General features: G+C 48.5%; 1 protein-coding gene across 3 annotated transcripts in view; it reads left to right on the forward strand.

Moving 5' to 3' along the window:
• The first annotated feature begins 2,925 nt into the window (after positions 1-2,925).
• The window catches only part of IL34 (interleukin 34), a 61,249-nt gene continuing 50,340 nt past the window's right edge, over positions 2,926-13,834 (forward strand). For 2 of the 3 annotated variants that reach the window (XM_040253551.1, XM_040253553.1), the window contains exon 1: positions 3,068-3,330. The gene's annotated coding sequence lies outside the window, so the exon portion shown is untranslated. Of the gene's footprint in view, positions 3,331-13,834 lie in introns of all 3 variants that reach the window. The other variant, XM_040253554.1, reaches the window with a different exon arrangement.

A 13,834-nucleotide genomic window follows, 5' to 3' on the forward strand; every position in this document is an offset into this window, starting at 1 on the left:
TCTTGAAGTTCACCTACTCACAGGGAGAGCTCTCATCTCCAGAACCCATGCTGCTCCCAGGACTGCAGCCCCTCTTGAGGTTGTTGGTGGGAAGCCAGAAACGTTTGGAGAATTCTGCAGATGAATCAACCTGGCTTTCAGCTTTTTTTTTTTTTTTTTTTAATTCCTAAATTCTGTTTCTATTTGAAATAGAAATGGCACGGGTTTGTGTGAATCATCCACTTGCTCATTTGCATATTAATATTTTATGTGAGTATTTTAAGTTTATTGTACCCTTAAAATATGTTTAAGGGCCATACACAGAGCTCTGGTACTGAAGTGAAATGTTCAAAAAAAGAATGTAGATATACAGATGACTGGTATATGTAGGTAGGACTCACCTCTGTTGTCAGTGGCTGATTTATATTTGGGGATCTGATAACCCACTATGTGGACCTTGTATGAAGTCTGAACTGAAGTCAGTGGATGTGGACTCCGCAGCTCTCAGGAAAATCCCCTTCACCACTCTGCGTCAACATAACCAAGAGCTGTTTCTATAGAGGCTTTGGAAGCCAACATCAAGAGACATGCCTAATCCACTAGAAGATGGTGCTGCATTCATTTATTCCTCCAGTGTTGCCTGAGCACCTACTGTGTGCCAGCTCCTCGAATGTCTGCCCTACTGCACCCAGGAGTCCTCGTAACAGAGTAGTTTCTGTCCCTCTGAGTCTGGTGGTAAGGTGAATCTGCCAGCAAGCCTAAGGCCCATGTCACTAGTTTCCTCTCATAAAACAGTCACAGCCTTGGGACTTCTGGGGGAAATCAGGGACAGCCAAAGATTTTAGCTCAGGGAAGCTGTTGCAGTGGCAATATCTGTTCTGCCCCAAATTAGTCTGCTAGGGATGACTGGGCATCTCTCTGTTTCACAATCTGGTAATAATCAGACCTGGAAATCACTAGGTGGCCTCCAGGTGACTGAGGGAACATTGCTTCTTGTTAAAAATGAAGCAAAAGGAATCAGAACACCAAGTTTCCCCGAGAGGACAAAGCTAAAGAGTCAGCACCACCTCACCCTCTAAATGCAGCAGCTCAGTCAGTACCCAGTTAGGTCTGGCTGTGATCCCTGAGTCAAAGTCTCAGTTTCCCACCTCTGTCTTTTAGAGTCTGGTCCTCAAAATTTTATCCCACAGCCCCACCCAGCAGAATCTGCCCTTTTCTGCAAAGCAAAATCTCTGGGGATGAGACCTGCTTTTGATTAGGTCATTTCAAGAGAGTTTTCAAAGTTAATAATTTGGGGTCGTGAGTAAAATGTGTGTGAGCTAGTGTGATGTAATGGTGAAGAGAAGTCTCAGCATTCACTGTGAGTCCCTGGGGGTGGGTGCATGCAGTACTCTAAACCCGGCCCACTGAGGAGTCTCTTGCCTTTAAGGAGCTGATGCTGCAGCTGGAGAGAGGGACTTAACATCAGTCAGTCCGAAACCAGATCCCATCTGCCACGTGTAAAGTGGGAGTGAAGTCCATAGCAGAACGCTGGATGCGAAGTCACATGACCTGGCTTGACGAGTCTCTAAGCTGGGCCTCAGCTTCCTTTCTGTAAAAAAACGACCAACCTCTAGGGGTTATCATAGTAACAGTAAAATACTTTCCACTGAGCTTCTGGGGATCTGAGGAGGTTTGGCCACTGGGTCCAAAAGCCTTGGGAGACCTGGAGCCACCCCTATCTTGAACTGCAGTCGTATACGTGATGCCTTGAAAGAAAGGGGTATCCCTCTAAGCCACAAGGTCCCAGAAAGGGCACAGAGGAGTTTTGTTCAGACTTCTGCAGGGCCCCATTCTGTGGCTGTTCGCCTATCACTTCCACCCCATCTGTCCTCCCCTGGGCTGCTCAACTGCTCCACTCAGCTGGGCACAAATACAGCAAGACCTTGCTGAGGGTTGGGTTGGCCAAAAAGTTGGTTCTGGTTTTTCTGTAACATGGAAGAATCCTAACGAGCTTCTTGGCCAACCCAGTACATTCCAAATGTAGACATTATTGTCTTATTGGAAGTCTAGGACCAAACCAGGAATCCGGTTTTGTCAGTCCAATTGAGAAACCATTTCTTGAGAAATATCTTGAACAAGTACTTGTGCCAAGCATTAACATTCAGAATAAGACATGCTAATGTCTAGGCCAGCATTTCCCAACCCAGGTGCTGTGGAATCCTAAATGTTAAATAAGGGACCTCTTAGTGAAGGATCCTGTGCTTGTATCAGGGAAACCTGCAAACTATCTTGGATAGTTTGATGCTTTGAACACAGCCCTTCCCTGATCCCTTGCTCTCTACTTGTCCACTGGTAGAGAAGCTGAAGGATTCCTTGAGGGAAATTCCAGGCAGTTCAGTGGCTAGGACTTAGTGCTTTCACTGCCATGGCCTAGGTTCAATCCTGGCTGGGGAACTAAGAGCCTGCAAGTCTCCTTTGGGGAATTGGCCCACCCCTAAGCACAAATACGGTCTAAGTACATGAGACCTTGCTCTGAAAACTAGGTAGAGATGGAGCTCCCCCTTCGGTGGCTACAGAACTGCTGGCAGAACCGTTCTCAGCTCTCATTCTGACCCAGGCAAAGTAAGAGTGCTCCTTGTCCTTGGAGATGGGCTTGAGCATCTGTTGTGTCACCAGGAACTCCCACAGACACTGTGCCACACCACGCATCACACCAGGACAGGCCTGGAGTCACGGAAAGAAGGAAGCCCTCTGGCTGTGTGATCTTGGTTTAGATACTTCCTCTCTCTGGGCTTACGTCTCCATCTGTAGGCTAGGTATTGACTGGTCCTCAACACTGATGATATTTATCAAAGGCCTTTTCTTCCTCTGATGTTTGTTCCCCTGTGTACACGTGCAGTCCAGACAGTATGACATCACAACGGTTTTGTTAAGTTTTGTGGAAGGGTTCTTGTCGGAATAAATGTGCTATGGAGAGGAATTGGCATAGCCCCCTAAAACAGTCCATCCTGCCTAGGAGCCAAGACTTGGTCTGGGGACTTCCACCGTTAACTTGCCTGGCGCGCTTGGTCAGAAGAGTTCCTGGCTGATCCTCTGGGCTTGTGGCCCCCTCCTACTCCACTCTCCGAGGCAGGCTGGGGCCACGTGGCCCTGCCCCGCCCTTGCTGGCTCCAGTTTCTGAATCAGTTGCAGTGGCCTGCTTTCCCCGCCCTTCCCATCAGTCGGGAAGCCTGGATGTGGGCTGGGGGAAGCCACAGCCTTTCCCACCTGGCACCCACTGCCCCCTGCCTTTGGTACCTGTTCCAAGCCCTGGAGCCCCTTAAAGCTGCCAGCAAAGCCCTAGAAGACTGTGTCTTGGTGCTCGAACAGGTAAGAAAGTGGTTGGTTTTCTCTCACGTGGTTTTCTTTGCCTGACTTGTCCAAAACCCAACTTAGCTGCTTCCTTCACAGATCACAGCAAGAGGGATTTGAGCTAGACTTGATAAACAGTACCGGTGAGAAGCTCTGAATTACGTCTGAGAAAAATGGTGTGAATTCTCCGCCCTGCATTTCTTTTTTAAACCTTTGCTTTCATCAGCTTTGCAGGAAAAAAGCAGATCCAAATAGCTATAAAGCAAGTTACTTCTCTTCGCGTTCCCTTCTGAGTTTTGTAAATCAACAAACCCACATTCTTAAATGGTTGTCATGGGTTACTGAGGGCTCTTCCACCGGATATTGCTTTGGTTTTTAGATCTTAATGTATTACTGTGTGCATGAGTTATGTACATGAATTACCTTATCAGAAATTGACTTAAAATTCTAAAGGAAAGGAAAAAATAAAATGGCATAAGTTAGCCTTCTTCCTTCAGATGGTTTTGTTGCAACAGTATTCTGAAATTAAAATGAAATGTTCTGCTTTTGCACTTTGCATTGAAACCAACTAACTGATTTTTAAGTCCATGGGGTGTCCGCCAGGATATGCATCCTTTGTCCCTTAGTTGTGAAGTTTAGATTGCTTCCAGGTGTTTCGTGATTAGTAATTTGACTTTTATGGACAACTCTGTGGAAATAACTTCTTTTAGATTTTTTTTTCTTTTAATCTCTCCTTGGATTTTATTCTCCATCCAGAATAAATACTTGGGATAAAGGGCAAGAACATTTTTGTAGCTCAGCTCATGTTACACATGGGGCCAGCTCATTCATAAGATTTTCAGGACTGTGATGGCATGAGGGAGTGGGTGGGGAACTTGTTTTCTCTAAATTTTTCAGGAAGTGGGCTGGAGGCAGTTTAGTACAGTGGTTAAGACTTGGTCTTTGACGGCAGGAGAGCTTGGGCTTATATGAATAGCTGCCTGACCTTGAACCCTTACCTAATAACTTCAATTAGTTCACATGTAGAATACAGACTTTAAAACTCCTTAGCGGTACAGGAAAGGCAGAGAGGGTATTTGTAAAACAGTTTTGGTGCGTAATAAGCACCCTGGAAGGCACTTTCAAACCCGGGGCTTCCTCTGGGCCATTTTAGATGCAAGGCAGAATTGAGACAGTCACCTCAGGGGCATCTTTTTGACCTTTTACCCCCTTCTAATTCAGCCTCCTGTTAGAGATGTTTTTTGTTTGTCCAATCTGTGCTAAGGCTGGTGAACTGGGCACTGGGGAACCAGCAGTTCAAATCAGCCTCTTTCTGAAGGTCACTCAGACTCTCGGCCACCAGCCATCAGACCTGAATGCCACCAGTCCCATCTCTTAGCCGCCTTTCTCAGAGGGCAGGTCTCAGGGATCACTGGACAGAGTGGAGGGCTCCTCCAAAGCCTGTCAACCCACCTTTGTCCTCCACCCTGGTAGATCCCTGGGAGGCCACATCGAGGCACAGAGAAATGCTCCCAGGCTGGGTTCTAATCCTGGCCATACCAATTCCCGGTCAATGTACTCCTCTGAGTGTCAGTCTCCTCATCTGTAAAATGGGAATGTTAATACCTGTGCTATAGAATTACATGAAATTATAGAACTCAAGCAGCTGGCACTTAGAGGCCCATTACTATGGAAGGTGAAGACCATGTTCCAGAGCCTTTGGGAAAGTACTAGAATTAGACATAAAAGATAGGCAGAAGACTCACGTTCTTTGTCAGTCAACAAACACTCATCATTCATGGTGCTGGACGCTCGGGAGAGATGTATAACACGGGCTCCCTGCTCTTGGTACAGGGGTACAGCCCATCCCAAAGGACAGAGGAAACAACAGCTGCCTGGGCACTGCAAGATACCCCGCTTGAAAGGGAAGAATAATCTGTGAGGCAGAGATGGGAGGAAGGAGGACAAGATAAGCTGCCGTGGGGGAGCCTGGCTTGCGAGTCGGGGCCCAGGTCTCTGGGGCTCTGGTCCAGCTCTGCCATCCTCAGAGCCACGGTCTTCTCTCCAGCCTCCAGTGAGAGTTAAGGCACTCAGGTTTCTTCCAGCTCCTTCCTTCTGGGGGTCTGCAAAGTGTCTCTGGAGGCCACATCCCCCCACCCCTGCAACACTGTCTGTCCAAGGTAGCTGTCCAGGACCCAGCCTTGGTCTTGGGAGGAAGAGGCATCCTGTCCAAAGTGGACAGTCTGTCCATGTGACCCAGAAAGGCTCCACGGCAGTCTGAGAGTGGTGGCCTCTAAGTCTGTGAGAGTCCTGGAGCTCCTGGGCTCTGACTACGCCACACACTTTTGTCTGACAGCCGTGTCCCCCAACTGGGGGGTAGTGTACCCTGGAACAGGGTTGCGGTCATCCTGGGAATGTACTCCGGAGCTTCCTAGCAGCTGCCAAGAGAGTTCTGTCTGTGCATCTCAGCTAGGAAGGCTCAATAGCCACGCCTGGAGAACCAGCCAGGACTTCCCGTTTGGGGCCATCTCAAGTGGGTGAAGAGGTGGATGAGTGGGGATGTAGCTACAGTGAGCAAGGTTGAGGTCAGGACAATGAGTCTAAAAGGCCAAACACATGTGGACTTGCTACTGTGGCCAGCTGCTCAGAAAGGGCAGGCCCTGCTTGTCGAGCTTGCTGGGTGCCTCTTGCCTCTTGTAGCATGAGAATGCCCACGTTCTGGCTCAGGATTCGCTCACCACAGCCAAGCTTTATCACCCACAGTCCTCCTCAATCTTCCCTTCAAGGAAGGGAATTTGGAGCATGCTATGACGTGGATGAACCTTGAGGATATTAAGCAAAATAAGCTAGACAAAGAAAGACAGATTCTGTATGATCACACTTATGGGAGGTAACTAAGAGGAGTCCAATGTGTAGAAGCAGTAAGTAGAGTAGTGGTTGCCAGGAGCCGGGGCAAGGAAGGAATGGGGAAGTTATCGTTCAGTGGGTTTAGAGTTTCAGTTTTGGAAGATGAAAAACTTCTAGAGACAGATGGTGGTGATGGTTGCACAACAAAGTAAATGTACTTACTGCCACTGACATGGACAGTTAGAAATGGCTAAGATGTGTTGTTTTGTGAATATCACTACTGTTTAAAACTCGGTGTGGGGGGGTAGGTAGTATATGCCTCGTAGGGATTAAGAATTGAATGAAGCAAGTGAATTGAATTATTATTAATGTCAGGTTCTGGACACATCCAAGACTTTTTGCCTCACAAACCCAGCACTGGAGAAGATTCACGTGTCCCTGTGGGGAGCGGCTGTGCTGTTCTGCATGAGATGTTCAGGATGAGGTTCAGGGGAGACTTCCTGAAGGAATGACTGAGGTCCTGCCCAGAGGGCTCCTGGCATTTGTGGAACGAGTAGTTTCCAGACACTGGAAAGTCCCTGGCAAAAAAGAAAAAAAATCACTCCCACTAAGGGACAGTTTGAAAGGGAGATTTTGGATCCACCTGCAGAACTTGTGATCAGAGCTGTTTGAATGTGGGATGGGCTGTCTTATGGAGTACTGAGCTCCCCGTTAGTAGAGGCATGTAAGGAGAGTTTGGGCAAGTTGCAGATGAGACTCTTGCATGAAGCAAGGGTAGGGCCAGAGGGTTTCCTAGGCTCTGTGCCTCTGTGATGTGATCCAGTCCAGGCCTGTGTAAAGATGTGACCCAAGTCAGAGGGAGGGGACAGGCAGGGAGAAGGCATGCTGCCAGCCTTCCCCTAAATAACAGTAATGACTGCTGCCCCCATTCTGGGTACAGACTGTGTTAAATGCGGAACTGGCTTGATCTGAGATCCTCACCGCAAGCCCAGATGGTGGGTGCTACTATCGTCTCCATTTTACAGCTAGGAGCTGAGGCCCCGCTGCCAGTTCCCAGGCTTAAGTCTCCCGCCCACGGTCAGCCAGTAGGCCACAGAGCTGGAGTCAGAACCCAAGCAGCCTGGCGCCAGCCCTCTGCCTCCGCAAGCTGGCTGCTCCCTGCTCCCCTGCCCGGGTGGCAGTCCCTGGGTGCTGACACTGTCACAAGGCAGGGATCTAGCAGCTGCCCCGCTCTCTCCATCTGATTTCTCTGCGGAGCCAGGCCCCACCTGCTTGGCTCCAGGCTTCAAGGTTAACCCTTGGCAGACAACACTGGCCTGGATTGAGAGCCAGGCTCCTGGTCACTCAACATCCCCCTTCGCCTTCTGGTAAACAGGACCCGGCTTGACAACTCTCTTCAAGGTTCCAAGTCTTTCCCATAGCTGTTGAGTGAGTTCATTCTGTCTTCTTTTGCAAGTGTGTTTTTTCCAACGCAGCTCTTTGGGTGCCAAGATCTTGTCTGCATGATTCAATTTGTCCAAGTTCCTAGGCTTAGCACCCGCAAGTCAATAGATGCCATCCCTAACAGTGGCAGTACAATGGCCTCCTGTGTCCTCAGAGTTAGAGAGGGAGCCCTGGCCGGGGCGGCGGCCTTACACAATGACCCAGTTCGCGGGACTGGCCTTGACACCTTATGAAGGTGCAGGCAGCTACCATGTAAAGACATCTCTGGACTTCCCTGGGGCCCAGCGGTTAAGTCTCCGTGCTCCTGCTGCAGACTGGTTCCCCAACCAGTCTTCGATCCCTGGTTGGGGAACTAAAATTTTACACATGGCCAAAATTTTTTTTTTAAATAAAGATAAAGGCATCTCCATGCCAGTTGGGCACTATCTCACCCAATCCATACAGAGCCCGGGATCCTCCCATATTACAGACGAGGTGACTGGGACTTGGAGAAGTGAATTCACGTGCTTAGAAATCAGGAGTCTTTCTCTCTGCCCTTGGGTGTCTTGGAGGCTTCACACTGGTAGCTGATCTGACAGCAGTAGGAACAGTGCCACTTGCTGTTTGGCTGTGTAATGTACCCTTAAGATTTCTTCCCTAGTGCCTCCTGGCCCCTCACTGCCACCCTGGGAGTGGGCCTAAGAAGTGCTGTTTCATGGATGAAGAAGGTGATCTGGGGCTTCCCAGGGCCTCACAGAGGAGGGGGTACACCACCAGAAGGTGGTGACCCTTCTGGTCCTCCTTGCTGTGCAGGCCCCTTCCCCGCCCTGCACTGGTGTCAAGCTGTGGAGCCCTCCTGCTGGCCTCCTTGGAGGCTCTGCCCCGGGCCCCAGTGAAGCGGGTTAGGCACAGAGGCCAGCAGACCAGCTGGCCCAGAGGCCAGCAGACCAGCTGGCCCAGAAGAGGCTGGGCTGGGGCCAGGTACTTCCCAGTGTCCTCCCGCAGCTGGGAAACCTTTCTTGGATGACATCTCTGCAGAAGGTGCCTCCCGGTCTTGCTTGCCCTGGTCTGCCTCCCAGCCCAGAGAAGACTCCTCTTATCCCTGTCCACGGAAGTCACATAGGCAACATAATCAGCGACAGTGTTCTGGAACCTGTGAGCCTATAATGCATAACTGTTAACCCCAGAGGAGGAAGCTGAGGCTGGTTTAGAATCTGAGACTTAAACTATCTGCTATCTGCTGGCAAAACCCATAATACTGGATGAATCATTTTCACTGTATACTTCTTCAGTTTTCAGTAATAATTGTTTTTTTTTAAGAAAGAAAGAAAGTGAAGTCGCTCAGTCGTGCCCGACTCTTTGCAACCCCATGGATAGTAGCATGCACCAAGCTCCTCTGTCCATGGGATTTTCAAGGCAAGAGTAGTGGAGTGGACTGCCATATCCTTCTCCAGGGAATCTTCACAACCCAGGGAACGAACCCAGGCCTCTCATATTGTAGACAGACGCTTTACCATCTGAGCCACCAGTTGAGGAGAAAGTATAGAGAGCTCCATATAGCCACGCCACCACAGATACACAGTGCCACACATTACTAATATGGGTTATTAATGTGATGTTTGGTACAGTTGATGAATCATTATTAACACATTATTATTATACTGGGAGGGACTGGAGGGATTGGCGGCAGGAGGAGAAGGGGACGACAGAGAATGAGATGGCTGGATGGCATCACCGACTCGATGGACATGAGTTTGAGTGAACTCCAGGAGTTGGTGATGGACAGTGAGGCCTGGCGTGCTGTGATTCATGGGGTCGCAAAGAGTCGGACACGACTGAGCAACTGAACTGAACTGAACTGACTGAATACATTACTAAAATTCATAGTCTCCATTAGGGTTCACTTTGGCGTTACACATTTACAGGTTTGTTTGTTTTTGGCTCTGCTGGGTCTTCACTGCTGTGTGTGGGCTTTCTCTGATTGCGGCAAGCAGGGGGGACTCTTAGCTGAGACTCGCAGGTCTGCCAGGCACATGGGCTCAGTGGTTGCAGCGCACAGGCTTGGTTGCTCTGTGGCACGTGGGATCTTCCTAGACCAGGGGTCAGACCCATGTCTTCTGCATTGGCAGGCGGATTCCCAACCTGTGAACCACCAGGGAATTCCCTATGTGGTGATTTTAAAAAAAAAAAAATTATTTATTTGGCTGTGCTGGATCTTAGTTGTGGCATGCAAACTCTTAGTTATTGTACGTGGGATCTAGTTCCCTGGCCAAGGATCGAACCCTGGCCCCCTGCATTGGGATCACAGAGCCACTGGACCACCAGGTAAGACCCACTTATACGGTGATTGACAGTCTGTACAAATATAGGCAATGTGTTCTTCAGCCCTTGCATCTAATAAGTGGTACCAGTTTTACTGAGTAGAGGATGGTTCTTCATATAACCGTACCTCCTGGAATATAGCAGGTAAATGCCCTGTTGGCCCAGGCCCTGTGGGAACAATTCCATAAAGGGTCTGGGAGTCCTGTCCCTCAAGGCGTGGCTTAGACCTCGTGCAAGAACTGTTCCCCAGGCCCTTTCAGGCATGTGAACCTCCATGAAAGACCTCTCGGAGGTCACTTTCCTTCAGCACGGGGCTTAGAGGAATGGTTGCTGTCCTGGCTTCTGCCTCCAGCTCATCTTGCACAACAGTGTTCCCTGAGTGTGTTCACCACGTTACTCCCCTGCTCACAACCTGTGCTCGCTCCATGATGCCTGGCACACTGAGAGCGCGTGGCACTGAAGGCCTTCTGTAGTCTGGCATTGTCCTGCCTGTCTAGCGTGCACTCCCGTGACACCCCGATGCAACTCCTCAGCTCTGGACAGAGGACCTTCTCTGCTGTCCCAAGCACTTGCCCTGTAGCCTCATCTCCATTCCATGCTCACTTTATCCCCACTTCTCCTTCCTCAGTAACGTCTCTTGTCCCCATTTTCCATCTGCATCCTCTGGCTTGAGTCTCCTTCTCCCCGCCATGAAGCCTACTTGGACCACTTTGGCGGAAATTGATCCATCCTTTTTCAAGCACTTATTACATTTACTGTCCACACCATACAGACTAGCCTTGAATCATTCTGTACATGTTCTCTGGGCCTGCCTCCCAAGATCACCAACTAGCCTGTGATTTCCATAAGAGCAAAGAACTGAATCCCCAAGAGCCTACGGTGGTTCTGGGCATATAGTGCCTGCTTACTAGCTATTAACAGCAAGACACTGCATATGGAAATAGTCTGCAACTCTGAGGTAAGATGGCAAGATGCTCTAACAAGGCTCTCGATGTTACCATAGTCCACTGATTCTAAGACACACCTTTCTTCCACTCCCTGCATGGTAACTTCTCCTCTGAAATCAGGATCAACAGCAAATCACAATTTAACTGGCAGCTTTTTTCCTTCTTTCTCAGTGTCACATATAATTTTGGTGCATTTTATAACCAGTTGTGCGTTAGACTTAAGGAGATGAGGTGTTACTGGTTGATAGGAGAATGTGTTTCTGGAATGGACCTGCTGATAAAGCTTCTGGGAGAAATGAGGGGAGGCTAGGAAAGAGGAAAGGAAACTGGGTGAAGAGAGGATGCTGGGGAGATGACAGATGCTGCGAGCAGTGGGGGATACCAGAAAAGGATGGGAGGATACCCTACTGAGCCCAGAAACTTTTCAAATCACTCCGAGTTGATTCAGCTATTCCTTCTTTTCATATTCCTATCCTCTGTGCATATGCTATTTCAGAGGCTGATTCCCAGAGGCAACCTCTGGGTCTCTCTCTGAAGTTGCAGAGTGCTCAGGAGAAGGCAATGGCACCCCGCTCCGGTACTCTTGCCTGGAAAATTCCATGGGCAGAGGAGCCTGGTGGGCTGCAGGCCATGGGGTCGCTAAGAGTCGGACATGACTGAGCGACTTCACTTTCACTTTTCAGCTTCATGCATTGGAGAAGGAAATGGCAAGCCACTCCACTGTTCTTGCCTGGAGAATGCCAGGGACGGGGGAGACTGGTGGGCTGCCATCTATGGGGTCGCACAGAGTCAGACATGACTGAAGCGACTTAGCAGCAGCAGCAGCAGCAGGTTACCCTTCCAGCTTCAGATTCTTTGGGCTTCATCTCATATGTTGGGCCTCCCTTAGCTTCACAGTCACGTTCTAGCTGCATAAAGCTGCTGGGTGGGAGAGTGTGGTCTTCTTTTGCCTTCAGACTGCCCTCTAATGTGAAGTTATCAGCAAGGGCTGTGGGGTAAGACATATTCAGATTTAATACTTGCTGTCCCATTTGTTAGCTGTGTGATTTTTGGTAGCTTGTAAACCTTTCTGAGCTTTGGTTTCCTCATCTTTAAAGTGAGAGTGAGAGAATTCCCTGGAGGTCCAGTGGTTAGGACTCTCCACTCTCACTGCTGAGGGTGAGGTTCAGTCCTTGGTCAGGGAGCTAAGACCCTGGAAGTCGCAAAGCACAGCCAAAAAAAAACGGGGGTGAGAATTTCTAACTCTGGTATTGATGTACATGTGTAGTGGTGGAAAGGAGATTAAATGACATTAAGTGATTCACATCAGCTCTTATTATGTTTCTGTTGATCATCATTGTCCTTTTAGTCTTTTTATTCAAGCTGAGGTAGCCCTTTCAGCCCCTGAGGTAGCTTCTTCTCACAGACACTGCCTACATTATCAACCCAGATTTTACGGGCCCCAAACACCCCTGAAGCAGAGGGAGCAGGTCTCCCTGGCCATCCCCAGCGCTGACTGGGAACTCTGACTCTTTTCCCTCTTTCTGTTAGTTTCCTCTGAGCACCTGGCTGTTGCCTGCTGATCACCAGAGCTCTAGTTTCATTATAGAAATAAAGAAAAAGGCCGTGTAAGGTTATAGCTAAAACCAACATAAGGAAAAAGAAGTGTAAGTGAGGTTCCTTTTCAGTGAGATGTAAGATTTGATAGTTTTTCAGGGAAACTACAAAAAGATCCAGAAATTCAGGATACAAAACAATCAGCACATTTTTTTATGCATAGCTGAGCTGCATGGACGGCCCCTGGGCAAGACAGTAAAGGAAGCTGGGAGGGAGCAAGGCTGCTTTGCCTTCCCAGAGGGCCCTTCACTGGTCTGGATAACCCAGGAAGTAGACTGGAATAGCCATAGAGACTAGGGCCAAAGTTTTGAGCCTACATGAAGCAGGGAGGTAGAAATGAGATCCCCACATACAGCTGAGACTCTCAAAGGTTTAAGCCTCTTTTAAGTGAAGTAAGGCCAGAAAAAATTCAACCACTAAGGCAGAGGAGGAAGCTTTTCTAACTTGGACTGGGTCTGGTTGGAGAAGAGGAAGGCCTCCTCTTAGAAATGTATAATCACATCGGCCCTCTTTTGGATTTGGGATTAAATTTACACTACTCATGTGATCCTAGAGTCTCCAGGCCAGGAAGTGATCATAAAAACTACTCCCGGCTGGAAAATTCATAGAGAAAGAAAGTAGAATGCTGGTGGCCAGGATGTGGCCAGTGTGGAGGAGGCTGGAGGAAAGTGAGTTGCTGAATGGATATAGAGTTTCCCTTCTGCAACATGAAGAGTCCTGGAGATTGTACAACAACATGAAAATATTTAGCACTCTTGAACTGTATGCTAAATTTTATGTTATGTATATTTTACCACAATTAAAAAAAACTGCAAAAAAAGATTTGGAGGGATTTCCCTTAAGGATTTTATTCTTGAGTGAGAAATGTAAGAAATGGAGATGGGTGTTAATATGATCCCCTTTTGGCAAAGTGACTCCAAATAAAGCCAAACTTGACCCCAAACCCCACACTTGTATTTGCCTGTGAATTTCTATATAGGGCTTCCCATCAGGGTTGCTTGTGTAGGGCTGCAGATGAAGAAACAGAAGGGTAATAAAAAGATTTTGGTGCAACTGAAAATATCTACAATACCCAGCCTTCACTCTGCCTGCTCTGACCCTGTTTATGAAAGAGGATATCTGATTGTGCGTGCTTGCCTCCATGGGATAAAAAATTAGACTGCTGACTTGCAGATATGCACTCTGTACCAATGGAGAAGAAAGCAAGTTATATGGATCTGGTGATCTTATTTTATTTACACAAATAAGCAAACGTCCATTCTATGTGTATATACACTCTCACGTATTGGTGTGAGCATGGAAAAGATGTGGAAAGACAGGTGTCGGCAACTAACGCAAAGCCAGACACTGATGTAAAAGCAAGGCACGTGACATACAGCCGGGAACGTGAGGGAAAGCCAGGGCACGTG

The sequence above is a fragment of the Oryx dammah genome, unplaced genomic scaffold, assembly GCF_014754425.2.
Source record: "Oryx dammah isolate SB20612 unplaced genomic scaffold, SCBI_Odam_1.1 HiC_scaffold_13, whole genome shotgun sequence".
NCBI classification, from domain to species: domain Eukaryota; kingdom Metazoa; phylum Chordata; class Mammalia; order Artiodactyla; family Bovidae; genus Oryx; species Oryx dammah.